The sequence below is a fragment of the Panthera uncia genome, chromosome B1, assembly GCF_023721935.1.
Source record: "Panthera uncia isolate 11264 chromosome B1, Puncia_PCG_1.0, whole genome shotgun sequence".
In the NCBI taxonomy this organism is placed as follows: domain Eukaryota; kingdom Metazoa; phylum Chordata; class Mammalia; order Carnivora; family Felidae; genus Panthera; species Panthera uncia.
In genome coordinates this window covers 186,446,106-186,459,386 of record NC_064811.1, presented here as the reverse complement: position 1 = coordinate 186,459,386, position 13,281 = coordinate 186,446,106, and the positions used below count along the sequence as shown (strand labels likewise).

General features: G+C 47.2%; 1 long non-coding RNA gene across 1 annotated transcript; it reads left to right on the top strand.

The window, feature by feature from the left end:
- Window positions 1-267: 267 nt before the first annotated feature.
- On the top strand, window positions 268-3,540 carry LOC125923914 (uncharacterized). The gene is made up of 4 exons (XR_007458192.1): window positions 268-502; window positions 2,074-2,227; window positions 2,530-2,661; window positions 2,841-3,540. It is a non-coding gene; the product is annotated as an uncharacterized LOC125923914 (long non-coding RNA).
- Window positions 3,541-13,281: the final 9,741 nt, after the last annotated feature.

The window sequence follows — 13,281 nt, the reverse complement described above, 5'->3', positions numbered from 1 at the left end:
CCCCCCCCCCTCGCCATCCCTTTTCTGAGAGCTTTCCCGCTATCCACAAGGGGTGGGTCCTGACAGGGCCCGACTTTCTCCCATGCCACCGTGATTTGATCAAGGGAAGTCATCTGGCATCAACTGGGCCAGATTTTTTTTTTTCTCCCGCCTTATTTCAATTGAGAGACACGGTCTGGCACAGAGGAGCTGTGGGACACAGAGGAGTGTCATACCGAAGGTCCACATGCTGGCCGCCAGGTCCCTGGGGCTACCCTGGTTCCCCCCTTTCCTCGGGCCCACTGTGTCCATTCAACTTGTTGAATTCTGCAGGACTCTCTGTTGGTTTCCTAGGACTGCCGTGATGAACGACCGCCCAACGGGGGGCTTCGGACGATGCGAATCTATTCTCTGGCAGTTCTGCCATCCAGAAGTGGAAAATTAGGTGTCAGTCAGGTTCGTGCCTTCTGCAGGCTCTGAGGGAGAAACCATCCCTGCGTCTCCTCGCTCCTGGTGGCTGCTGGTAGGCGATCCTTGGTGTTTCCTCGTGTGTCCGTGCGTCCCTCCAAGGTCTGCCTCTTCTCTGTGTCTCTGTGTCCTCTCCTCTTCCTTTTCGGACACCGGTCACTGGATGTAGGGCCCACCCTAAATCCAGGAGGATTGCATCTCAAGATTTAAAAAAAAAATTTTTTTTAACGTTTATTTATTTTTGAGACAGAGAGAGACAGAGCATGAACAGGGGAGGGGCAGAGAGAGAGGGAGACACAGAATCGGAAGCAGGCTCCAGGCTCTGTGCTGTCAGCACAGAGCCCGACGCAGGGCTTGAACCCACGGACCGTGAGATCATGACCTGAGCCAAAGTCGGACGCTTAACCGACCAAGCCACTCAGGCGCCCCATCATCTCAAGATTTTTAACCAATGTTACCTGCAAAGACCCTATTTCCAATTAAGGTTGCATGCTGAGGTTGTGGGTGCACCTAAAGCTGGGGGGCGGGGGACGCTCTTCGACTCACAACACACACATTTGCTAAGAAACCAAAGACAAAATGCTCACAGTCACAAAGAAGAGAAGACCTCTCTCCCTCAGAGCTGACATCAGGGCCACAGAGAAGGTCCGGAGTCAGTTTAGGTCACGTGACCTCTCCTGGACCAGTCACTGGGGCAAGGGAGGTGGGTGTTCTGATTGGCCAGCCCGGGCCACTCACTTGCCTGCACTGGAGAAAAGGGGTCCATGTGACTGATAGCCTCTCGCTCCAGTGCAGTCCAGGCGCTCAGAACGGAAGGAAAGGTCCCAACAGGGGGTCCATCTGCTGTGTTCCTCTAGCAACTCAGCATCACTGCTGTTCTTTCTGGCTGCACATCTGAAACAAAAATAAACACTGAAATCAACACTTCCAGAGTTCATAAAATCGATCGCCGGGGATCTGCCAATGCCGTCTCTGTACAGGGCGTTAGCAAGTGTTAGAGTCCCCACTGCCTGTGAGTGAAAGATTAAAATGATCAGGTAGGTGACCTTAGTTCTCCAATTTCAGTATTATTTTGTTCCTAGAAACAGCTGTCTCTGTCCAAAGAAATGACAGTTATTCACGTTTACGTGGCCCTTGGCACATTTATGTATATTATCAAAATTAAGCACAGTAACTCTGGGAGGGAGGCGTGGATTATTATCTCCATCTTAAAGATCTGGAAAACTGAGGGAGAGAACACTGAAGCGATTTGCCTGAGGTCACGTGATCAGTTAGCGGCAGCATCAGAATTAGAATCCGGGTGCACGTGATTCCTGATCTAGGGGTTTCTGCACTTGTTGTAACGGCCCATGTTGGGTATTCCCCCTTAACGCTAGGACAGCACTGGGACGAACCTCACATCTTCCCTTCAACCAGCCTCTCCAGGACACATAATTACTTTTCTGCCGGGACGCTCTCTATTGCAAACATCTGAGCTCACAAATAAATTTTTTCTTCCCCAGAGGCATAGATTTTCATGCGAAAGAAATGTAAAACTCAGAGGTTTTGGAGAGCTCAACCTGCGCTCTCTCCTGGGAAAATGGAAAAATGGAGAGCTTTGATATTTTCTTTTCTCCTTGTGATAAGAACAACAACAAAATGAAGAATGGCCCTTCCTCCTCTGGAAGTTTGAGAACCGAGGCTTGAGGGTGACGGGCTTCAATCATGACAGGAGGGATCTGTCAGGAATCCGAACAGCATCTGCGTGTCGACTGGGCACATTCATGGTGTATGGCATCAGGTAATAATGTCAAATTTTTCACAACATGATCACTTCCCGGTGTTCGTTCTTTTTTTTTTTTTTTAATTTTTTTTTAACGTTTATTTATTATTGAGAGACAGAGAGACACAGAGCGTGAGCAGGGGAGGGGTAGACAGAAGGGAAGACACAGAATCTGAAGTAGGTTCCAGGCTCCAAGCTGTCAGCAAAGAGCCCGACGTGGGGCTCGAACTCACAAACCATGAGATCATGACCTGAGCCGAAGTCGGATGCTCAACCAACTGAGCCACCCAGGCGCCCCCCCAGTGTTCGTTCTAATGCAGGTTTTCCTCAGACCCAGGCGACAGTGACAGAAACCAAATGGCATTTCTTCACTGCCTTTGAAACCGCCGGAAATCCAGCCCTCCCCATCATCCCAGACCTCCTGACCAGTTGAGGGAGAACACAGGAGAAAGGTGTATATGATGGTTAGTTTTATGTGTCACCTTGGCTAGGCCATGGTATCCAGATATTCGTTTAAACACCAGTCTAGATGGTGCTGTGTGGGTATTTTTAGATCGTATCAACATTTAATTCAGTAGATTTTGAGTAAAGGACATTAATCTCCATGATGTGGTGGGCCTCGTCCAATCAGTTGAAGGCTTTAAGAGTAAACAGACTGAGGTCCCGTGAAGAAGAAGGAATTCTGCCAGCTGACTACCTCTGGACTTGAACTGCAACATCAACTCTACTCTGGGTCTCCAGACTGCTAGCCTACCCTGCAGGCTCTGGACTTGCCAGCCTCCCACAATTGGGTGGATCAATTCCTTGAAACAAATCTCTTTGTATATATCTCCATGCACATCCCATTGGTTCTGTGTCTCTGGAGAGCCTGACGAACGCAGTGAGCACTGGGCGGCCTCGGTGTCCTACCGCAGGCACTTGCACATGCTCTGCCGGCTGCGACGTGACAGCTACCCAACCCCGTTTCTTGTGGCTGCTTTTGTTTCCCCTGCCGTCCCATATGTGTGCAGCCTGCGGGCTGGTCCTGCGGGACGGACAGATCATTCTCACATGTGCTGCTGTTCTCTCTCGTGTCTCTCTGTCCCCTGCTCTGACACGCTCCACACCTGGGCCCGCCTCCCTTGTCCCCAACACCATCAAGCTGTGCTGACTTACCCGGGGCTGTAAGGGACATTGATGTCACAGCTCCTGCAGGATTCCCGTCTTCTCTTCCAGGGCTTTGGGACACATTTCTAAGGGAAACCATTGTGTCTAATTACTTTCACAGGTATCATAAAGCTCTTATTATTGGAAAAATGACTACATTTTTATGTTCAAATAAATTCTCTAAGACACAGATATAAAGGCTCCATAGTGTAAATTCTCCTCATCGAGTTATTTCCTGAACTCCTGAACAGACTTTCAGTCACGTGCCTTAGTTTTAATTTTTGACATTCTAATCCCGATGTCAAATTCAACATCATTTGCAAATTTAAGCATTGAATCCTCTATCAGCAGCCCAGGGATGTTCACATTTAATTAAAAACGACTGGGGAAGACATTTTTTTAAATAACTTATTAGTCTATTATTAGTCACTTGAACATATGGGGACTCTAGCCTTTAGGAATTAAATGACTTTTATCTTCATCTTTTCTGAAAAATCCACAAATTTTCATTAGCTCTTCTTGGTATTTGAACTACTTTCCTTTGGGGAATGGGGGCAGGGGCAACATTCTATTCTTTTACTACTCTACTGGAAAGCTTATCCTTGACAATGACCCCAGAGACCAGTGGGAAATGCAGAAGGAGCTTCTTCCGCAGACGACATAGTCACTATCGTCTTGATCTCCCCTCCCTGTGTCCTAAAATTCGATTAAAATGATACACAATATAGGCGCGCCCGGGTGGCTCAGTCGGTTAAGCGTCCAACTTCAGCTCAGGTCATGATCTCAGGGCTCATGGGTTCAAGCCCCGTGTTAGGCTCTGAGCTGTCAGCACAGAGAAGAGCCTGCTTCTGATTCTGTGCCTCCCTCGCTCTCTGCCCCTCCCCCGCTCCCGCTCTGTCTCTGTCTCTCAAAAAGAAATAAACATAAAAAAATGATACACAATATGTTTCTTAAAAGAACAAATCCATAACTGAGCTGGAAAAGAAGAAAGGGCGTTACCCATGAATCAGAATTTTTAGGGGGGATTCTGGAATATTGAAAGCAAACAGCATCAGATTTATGAAGAAGGCCGAGGCAGGCTCCACTCAACACAGAGGGGTGAGAGGACCGTTAGCGAAGAAGCCATTCTCCAGAGGGAGCCCCAGAGAAACTCCAAGTTTAGGATACACTGTAGCAAAGGCGGACATTAGCCTAAAGACTGCTTGCAGAGTAGAAAGACTGTTGGCAGACTGTCCCGCCTCCTCTTTGTCGCTTAACACATATAAGCCTCCTGCACATCACCAGGAAGAGGATAAAAATCGAGCAGAAATATATGCAAAGGATACTAATAGCCAGAAGAAATACAAATGGCCTTCAACTTCAAGTACATGAAGGGGTGCTCAAAGTCGCTGGGGGGGGGGGGTCTGGTAAATGCAGATGAGAATGACAACAACACAGCATACTTTACTCATCTAAAAGCTGACACTATTCTGCTTATGTGAGCGCATGGGTGAACGGGCTCTGAATTCTGTCGGAAGGAAGACTTTGAAGGTCTGGTTTATCAGCATCTAGCAAAATGTCCCATCACCCATGGCCTCTGGTACAGCAACTCTTCTTCCAGGATTCTCCTACAGAAATGTTGACACACGTGGGAAGATGTACTATGAGAATATACCAGGCAGCATCACTTGCAATGTCTGATGATTAGAAACAGTCAGTAGGGGAGTGGATAGATTGTGGTTTCTTCATGCTCTGAAATACTGTGCTTACCAGAACTGACACGGAAACATCCTTAAGACATATTGTTAAATAAAACATTAAAGGGGCGCCTGGGTGGCTCAGTCGAGTAAGCGCCGACTTTGGCTCAGGTCATGATCTCGTGGGTTGTGGGATCGAGCCCCGCATCGGGCTCCACGCTGACAGTGCAGAGCCTGCTTGGGGTTCTCTCTCTCCCTCTCTCTGCCCCTGCCCTGATTGTGCTCTCTCTCTCTTTCTCAAAATAAACATTTAAAAAAAAAAAAAAAAAAAAGGCAAGCAAGCAAGCTTTCCACAAGTCCTCAGCTTCTATCTTTTTGCCCAGAACCGAGCCCCCCTCTGCAAACGAGTCTGGGCTACAATACAGGTCTCCACTCTAAACACCCCCAGGGTTCTGTTGGGAAGGAAGAGAGGGAAACAAACACGAGGCGAGGGGGTGCACAAACGTGTCTCCTGCGGAAAGAAAATATTAAGTGTGTCCCCAGGGAGAGTGTTATCTCTGGGGAAGGGGGTACATTTCCCTCTTATTTGACATACTTCTTTTGTTGTTGATTTTAAAATAATTCTGAACATATGGAAAACTTTCAAGAATAGTAGAAGAAACTTTCCTGAACCATTGGAGAATAAGTTGCTGATATAATGCTCTGTCATCCCTGAATGTTTTAGTTTGTAATTCTTAAAAACAAGGACACTCTCCTCCCTAAGCGAAACGAGCACCATCAAAATCAGGACATTAACAATGAAATTCTTCTTACCATTTAATCCACAGATCTCAAAGGGCATTCTTTTCTTTAGGGCAATATATTGAGTTCCCGTTGATGATTTTCCTCGATGTCAGCTACTTGGGAGTAAATATGGATTGTTTTGATTAAAACTGTGTCCCTCGAAGGGCTCGAGCACACAATGGTGAGAGTCTTTCGGCAACAGGCTGGAACTCAAGAGCAGAGGTTGAACAGGTGCACGGTGTCTGATCTCAGCACTCTGTGGACGAGCGCTCGGGCCGCGGTGGCTGGGACTCATGTGGATCTAGACTCCAAGGGGACTCAAGTCCCCCACCCCCCACTCAGTTGCTTTCCCATTTTAGAGAGTAAGCATGAGAGTGGCCTTGCCAACCGGGACATAGTGTCTGCTTGGGCATCGGGCAGTCTGAGGTTTAGGTGGCAGCTGTTGAGGGAGTTAGATGCCTGGAGCGCCTGTCGCCAGCACCTGTTGGCCTGGCAGGAAGTCCTATTTGGGCACAGCCCCTCCTGCTGGGAGAGGGAGGCTCTGTTCTCACTCGGAGTGTTGCCGGGCAACCTCAGTCTTCAGGGTCAGACCCTCCCGTTTGTCTTTCCACAAAGTATATAAACAAGTCATAAATAAAATACACTGAAGTAAAATTTAGATTGTTGAAGTAACAGAAAATAAGATTTTTTTTGTTGCCTCCCTCCTTTCGTCACTGCCCCCAGATATTACTGATTTGAAATAACTTTTTGATGATGTGGGTACATGGTCCCTAAACGAAAGGAAACAGGGATAAATATAGATGTCCCATAAGCTGATGCTTTGATGATGTGCCACAAATTAGGAGTCGCCTGGGTGGGGCATAGGGATTTTATAAGCTGTATGTAAATAATGCCTAAATACAGCTATTCTTATGGTCTGAGTTGAATACCTCCACCAAATTCTTTCCTTGTTAACTCACTTAGGGCTGTGTTTGATCACTTCTCCTCTAGTATATTTAAATCTATTCTCTAGACCTGTGTGTCCAATGTGGTAGCCAGCAGCCACGTGTGGTTACACAAATTAAAATTACAACGAACTGATTTAAATGAAGAATTAGGTTCTCCGTCACCCTAGCCACACTTTCAAGCGCTCCACAGCCACACATGGCTAGTGGCTGCCATATTGGATAATGCGCACATAGAACATGTCCATCGTTGCAGAAAGTTATATTGGACGATGCTATTGACCTTCGCCAGGAAACAACATGTGGGATTGTCTGATGTCCAAATCTTATCAAAAGCCGGTTTAGAAGGCACAGTGTTTATTGGAGATTGGTGGAAGACTGCCCATTCCGATGGTTTCCTTGAGTTTTAGCCTTGAATCAAGCAAGACCAGCTACAGTGTTTTTGGATCACAGCATCTTGGCTGTCTATAGAACTGCTTTCATTGAGCCACATTTTGGGGTTTTGTCCAAGAACTCATTAAGAAATAACCTCGTGAATATTGCTGGGCCAGAAAATAAAGACTTGCTGGAGTCTAATGGGGATCTGTCAAAAGGATATGGGTGCCAATTTGGTGGGGTGTTTGCTGGCCAAACCTGAGAGTAATTGAGCAGCACAGTAAATAACGATAAAATGGATTACAGAATAAATCCAGTGTGGAAATGTGTCCGTGCTGATATAAGTTCATGTGTGGAGGAGGATGCCGGACCATAGAATGCCAACAAATAAATGCAGAAGGCCTGATGGCACTAGAACATCACCCCTTGGCCCTCTCCAGAGTCATAGTTGTTTCAAGCAAGAATCGACAGTAGAAACTATGGGTAAAGGCTGGATATGGAACAAAACACTTTCATAATAGGAAAGTATCTCCTTACAAAATACTTGTTGATTATAAAGGTAAAAACTAGTAACTTCACAGTGGAGGCACCGGGCAGACCCTACCTTCGTTGAGTGGTCAAAGTTGATGTCACCAGGCATGGGAAGAGTGGCTATCATGTGCCTCCCGACTGCACACGCTGAGGACACAATATTATTACTTCTGAGATACTCTTGCCGAAAAATACATGACGGGGGGGCACCTGGGTGGCTCAGTCGGTTAAGTATCTGACTCTTGATCTCGGCTCAGGTCATGATCTCACGGTTTTGGAGTTCAAGCCCCATGTCAGGCGTTGCGCTGACCGTGCAGAGCTTGCTTGGGATCCTCCCCCTCTCCCTCTCTCTTTGCCCCTCCCCCACACGCACTGCCCCCCCCCCCGCGCAAGAATAAATAAACATTTAAAAAAAGAATAAATAAATGAAATTTTTAAAAAGTTAAAAAAAAAAAACCTGACCTGAATCTAAATCATAAGGAAACACTGGACAACCTCAAATTGCGGAACATTGTACAACTATCTGGCCCATACTGTTAAAAAATGTCAAGGTCTTGTGAGACAAAGAAAGACTACACAAGTGTTCTAGATCAAAGAGCAAAGAGACATGATAACAAAGTGCAAGTGTGATTCTAGGCCTGATCCTGGAAGAGAAAAAAAAAAAAAATTTTATTTTGTTGCTAGAAAGGACATTTGAGAAAAATGATAAAATCTGAAAGGGGATTAATACAGAAATATATTATATGCATATAGAAATATATGTGCATATGTATATAAACATATATATATGTAAACATATAAACATATATATGTTTACATATATATATATTTTACATATATGTTTACATATATATATGTATATATATATACATATATATAAAATATATATATTTTATAAATATAAATATAAAATATATATATTTATGTTTATATATATATATGTTTACATATATATATATATACATATGGAAATATACAATAAGAGAGAATTTTAATTTTTGCAACATAACGGGTATTTCCCCTGAAATTTTTATATAAATCGTTCAAGCCAATTAGAGTCATTGATGATGTTTTCATGAGTATAATGTTGGAGAAGAACTGGGTCAGGCTAGAAAAAAATCGCTAGAGAGTCACAAACATGGCGACAGATGTCATGGTGGTAGAATGGGTGGTCTGAAATGTTTCCCCCTTGTTGTTGGTTGGGGAAATGGAGAATGATTACTTAAAACCATCTATCCATAAGGCGAGAGGCTAAGTAGAGACATGTGATGTGTGGGCCAACCATTGGTAGCTACCAATGAAAATTGAAAAAGCAGATATATTTACTAGCCCCAGGCTAGCCTACAGAGGAGGCTGTCTTCCGAGAGCAAGGATGGGTGGGCTGCCTCAATGCACCTGTTCTCTCTTCCCAGAATGCAGTTTCCCCATTGCCTCTCACCAAACAAGAGCGGATCGCCCCTCTGTCGATCTCATAAAACCCTGGTTTTTCCCTTCATGAGATTTACTGTAAGTTGTGAAAGTACTTTCATGTAACTCTCAACAGAAGAGCCTCACAGATGTAAACAGAACTATGCTCAGAACACCTCGGACGCAGTCCCATTGAGGGCGACCGTCACGTAAATCTTCTGGTTTGATCACTGAAAGTCCCGTGGCTCAGAAGCTCTGCTGGTACATACAGTCGCTTGGCGTAAATTAGGAAACAGGCGCCCTTCCTTTCGACAGACTAAGCAGGAAACGGATTTCCTTCTTGTCGCTGAGGTTGTCTCAAACTTGGGCATGTAGCTTGGCAATTAGCGGGTGACACGGCTTGGAGTCTACACCTGAGGCCCTTGTGCAAGGCACAAACTCATGACCCAGGGGCCTACTCCATGGCTAGGTTTATTTGGCTCATTTAAAGACTATTTTTGGGGCGCTTGGGTGGCTCAGTCGATTAGGTGTCCGACTTAGGCTCAGATCACCACCTTGCAGGTCGTGAGTTCGAGCCCTGTCTCCGGCTCTCTGCTGTCAGCGTGGAGCCTGCTTTGGATCCTCTGCGCCCCTCTCTCTGCCCCTCCGGGCGCACACGCGCCCGCCCTCTCTCTCAAAATTAACATAGACGTTTAAAAGACATAAATAAAAAATAAGTAACAGTATTGTTTAATTTCCAGTGTTTTAAATTCAGGGAAGCCTGCATAAAGATACGGACCTCTGGCTTTTCTTTAAAGCTAACATTCTGCCTTCCTTCCTCCATGGCAACGACAGGAGGCAGTCGGCGGCGGTGCTAACTTTGTGCTCTGCAGACCTCGCGCTCCCGGTCACCCCAATTATCCTGGACTCGGAGGCTGAGGAGAAACTTGCCCTTCCTTCATGCCCCGTGTTGTTTTTCCTAAACCCAACCCGCTTTACTCTGCTGGCTTTTTGTGATCGCCTCGCGCCTGGAGGCTTTTAAGCATTCAGTCCCCGCTACAGTCTGACTCTCCTTTGACACCGCACCACGCGAAACCCAGCAGCCTGTTGGCTTTAAGCAGAAAGGCCAGAGCATCTCTCCCAGTCTTGCAGAAGCTCCCTGCCCACGACTGTCTCTTAGAAGGGCGGGCCACACCTCGCAGCCCGTGAACGCTGCATTTCTGGGCTTTGCATCTGTTTGCAAGCTCGCACTTTCCATGCCCGTGTGGTTATGGTGGGTTGCAGGAAAGACAATGGATTTCTGTTGCGTTTAGATTGGGGGGAGGGTAAGGCTTGTGGGAAGGCATGTACTTTGGGGAAGGTGGAGGAACCCCAGCAGCTGGATAGATGCTGCAGATTGAGGGGGCTGGACGAGGGAGAACAAACAGCACACAGGGGGAGGAAGAAGGAGCCGCCCGCACTCCTTAGGACTCTCCTGGCGAGGTCTTTCTCCCCCTTTCTATAGAAGCTGATGCTATTTGTGTTGTGAATCTTTTATACGCTGTCAGCCAGAAACGCTTGCTGGAAGGAAGGCCATCTGTCCTGGAGGCTGAATGCCAAGTTGTGGGGATCTCCCGAGGAATGTAAAGCCAAAAAAAAAAAAAAAATGGAACTTATTGCAGAGAAGGAAGATCTGACTTTGACAGGTAGGGGCTGTAGGGGCTTTGACACCCCTTGGCCTTCAGTGAACTTCCAGAAGCCAGGGAGGGCAGGGTTCCTCCACGGTATTCCAACGTTCCCAGCAGAGGAGAGCTGTCTAGTCAGTAGAGGCCCTACTGTGTATGTTGATGTGTCTCTTCTGCAGCAAAGAAGCCACCTGCTTGTCAGCCCCGTGCAGCGAGCACCCGGTGAAGTGAGACAGTAGGTGTTCAGAGGGACCCGGTGCCGCCAGTTTGTAATGCCCGGCAGACACCCCGGCCTGGGCAAGTGAGAGGCAACTTGGAGAACTAGAACCACTGCAGAGGGGGAGGCTAGGCGTTTCTACCCTCCGTGGAGAGGGACTGGGCTGGCACTTACCCAGCACTCAACAAAGCTCAGTTATTGAGGAGAAGCTGTGGTGTGCAGGTAAGGAGACAGAATGGGCAGTAAGTGGAGCGGGTGGGAGGTTTTTCCTCCCGTTTGACAGGAGACACTGGAGCATGTTGGGCGGCTGAAGGGAATGATCTAGTAGATAGCAACTGATGATGCAAGAGAGCAAGGGGTAATGTCAGAGTCCTTGAGACCAGGGGAGGCGATCGGGCTCGGAGCTCAAGGGGAGAGATGGGCGGAGCCAATGGGGTTTAGAGCCCAAGGGGGGAGGTGGTTAGAGCCATTGGGGCTTAAAACAACTCCTCCTCCCATCAGTGCAGCTAGCACCCTGGCTGCAGACGCATTCATGTCACTGCTTTTGCTGGACGCACTGAGTACCCTCTTCGCACCCAGGCCCACCTCTCCCCTTGGGCTCTGAGCCCCAGTGGCTCTAACCACCTCTCCCCTTGGGCTCTGAGCCCCAGTGGCTCTAACCACCTCTCCCCTTGGGCTCTGAGCCCCAGTGGCTCTAACCACCTCTCCCCTTCAGTGCAAGTAGTATTCCTCTAACCTGAAGAGAGGCATTTAAGCAGAGGCATTAATATGAGTTTTCATGGCAGAGAGGGGACATGGAACTTGGGATATGACTGAGGGACCACTGGTAAGAGGATGGGCCAGGAAGTGGCAGCTTCAGGGTTTCACGATAGCATGTGGACTCGGTGTCTGTGGAATGGGAGAGCAGAGAAAGGGAAAGGGGAACACCGGAAGAGAGCGGGTTCTTACTCTTCTGTAGTCTTACTTGGGCTGTAAAAAAAAAAAAAGCGTCGTGCTCCAAAGAAGACTTCCAGATGGCCCACAGGTACGCCAAAAGGTGCTCAACATCACTGATTATCAGGGAAATGCAAGTTAAAGCCACGAGGAGATAGCACCTCCCCTATGTTAGCATGGTTATTATCAAGAAGACGAGAGAGAAGAGTCATCAGGGACGCGGAGAAGAGCGCCCAGACCCACCTTGGGTGCTGTTGGTGAGAATGGAAATTGGTGGGGCCGCTCTGGAAAACCGTACAATGAAACATGAAAAATGAAAAATGAAAAATTACAACTACCACGGGATCCAGCACTCTCACCTCCGGGTATCCATCCAAAGGAAATTAAAACAAGATCTCAAAAATAGGATCCCTGCACTCCCATGTCTACTGTAGCCATCTTCACAATAGCCAAGCTCTGCAAACCATGTAAGCGTCTGTCCGTGGCTGAGCAGATAAGGAAAATGGTGTCATTATTCAGCCGTGGGAAGGAGGGAGGTCCTGCCATTTGCGACAACATGGATGGCTATTGAGGACATTACGCGTAGTGAGATAAGCCAGACAGAGAAAAACAAATACTGTACGATATTATTTACATGTGGAGTCTAAAAAAAGCCAAGCTTGTAGACACGGAGAGTAGAACAGTACTTACCAGGGGCAGCGTGGGGACGCGGGGAGATACACACAAACTTGCAACTAGAAAATGACGTTTTAGAAATCTTTTTTTTTTTTTAATGTTTTTATTTATTTTTGAAGGAGAGAGAGACAGAGCATGAGCCAGGGAGGAGCAGAGAGAGAGGGAGACACAGAATCGGAAGCAGGCTCCAGGCTCTGAGCTGCCAGCACAGAGCCCGACGCGGGGCTCGAACTCACGGACCGTGAGATCGTGACCTGAGCCGAAGTCGGACGCTCAACCGACTGAGCCACCCAGGCGCCCCTAGAAATCTAACACCCAGTACAGTGACTCAGTCAACAGTACTGCATTACATACTTCAACTGCTAAGAGACTAGATCTTACTGGTTCTCACTACAAAAAAGAAACGATCATTGTATGGCATGATGGAGGTGTTAGCAAACACTAGGGGGGTAATCATATTCCAATATATAAATATCAAATCAACACTTTATTTTTTTAAAAAATTTTAATGTTTGTTTCTTTTTGAGAGCGAAAGAGAGAGAGTGTGCACAAGCAGGGGAGGTGCAGAGGTGGGGGAGCGGGGCAGACACAGAATCTGAAAGCAGGTTCCAGGCTCTGAGCTGTCAGCGTCCCACGTGGGGCTCGAACCCACGAACCGAGAGATCATGACCTGAGCCGAAGTCCGACGCTCAACCGACTGAGCCACCCAGGCGCCCCTCAAGTCAACACTTTAAAACCTACG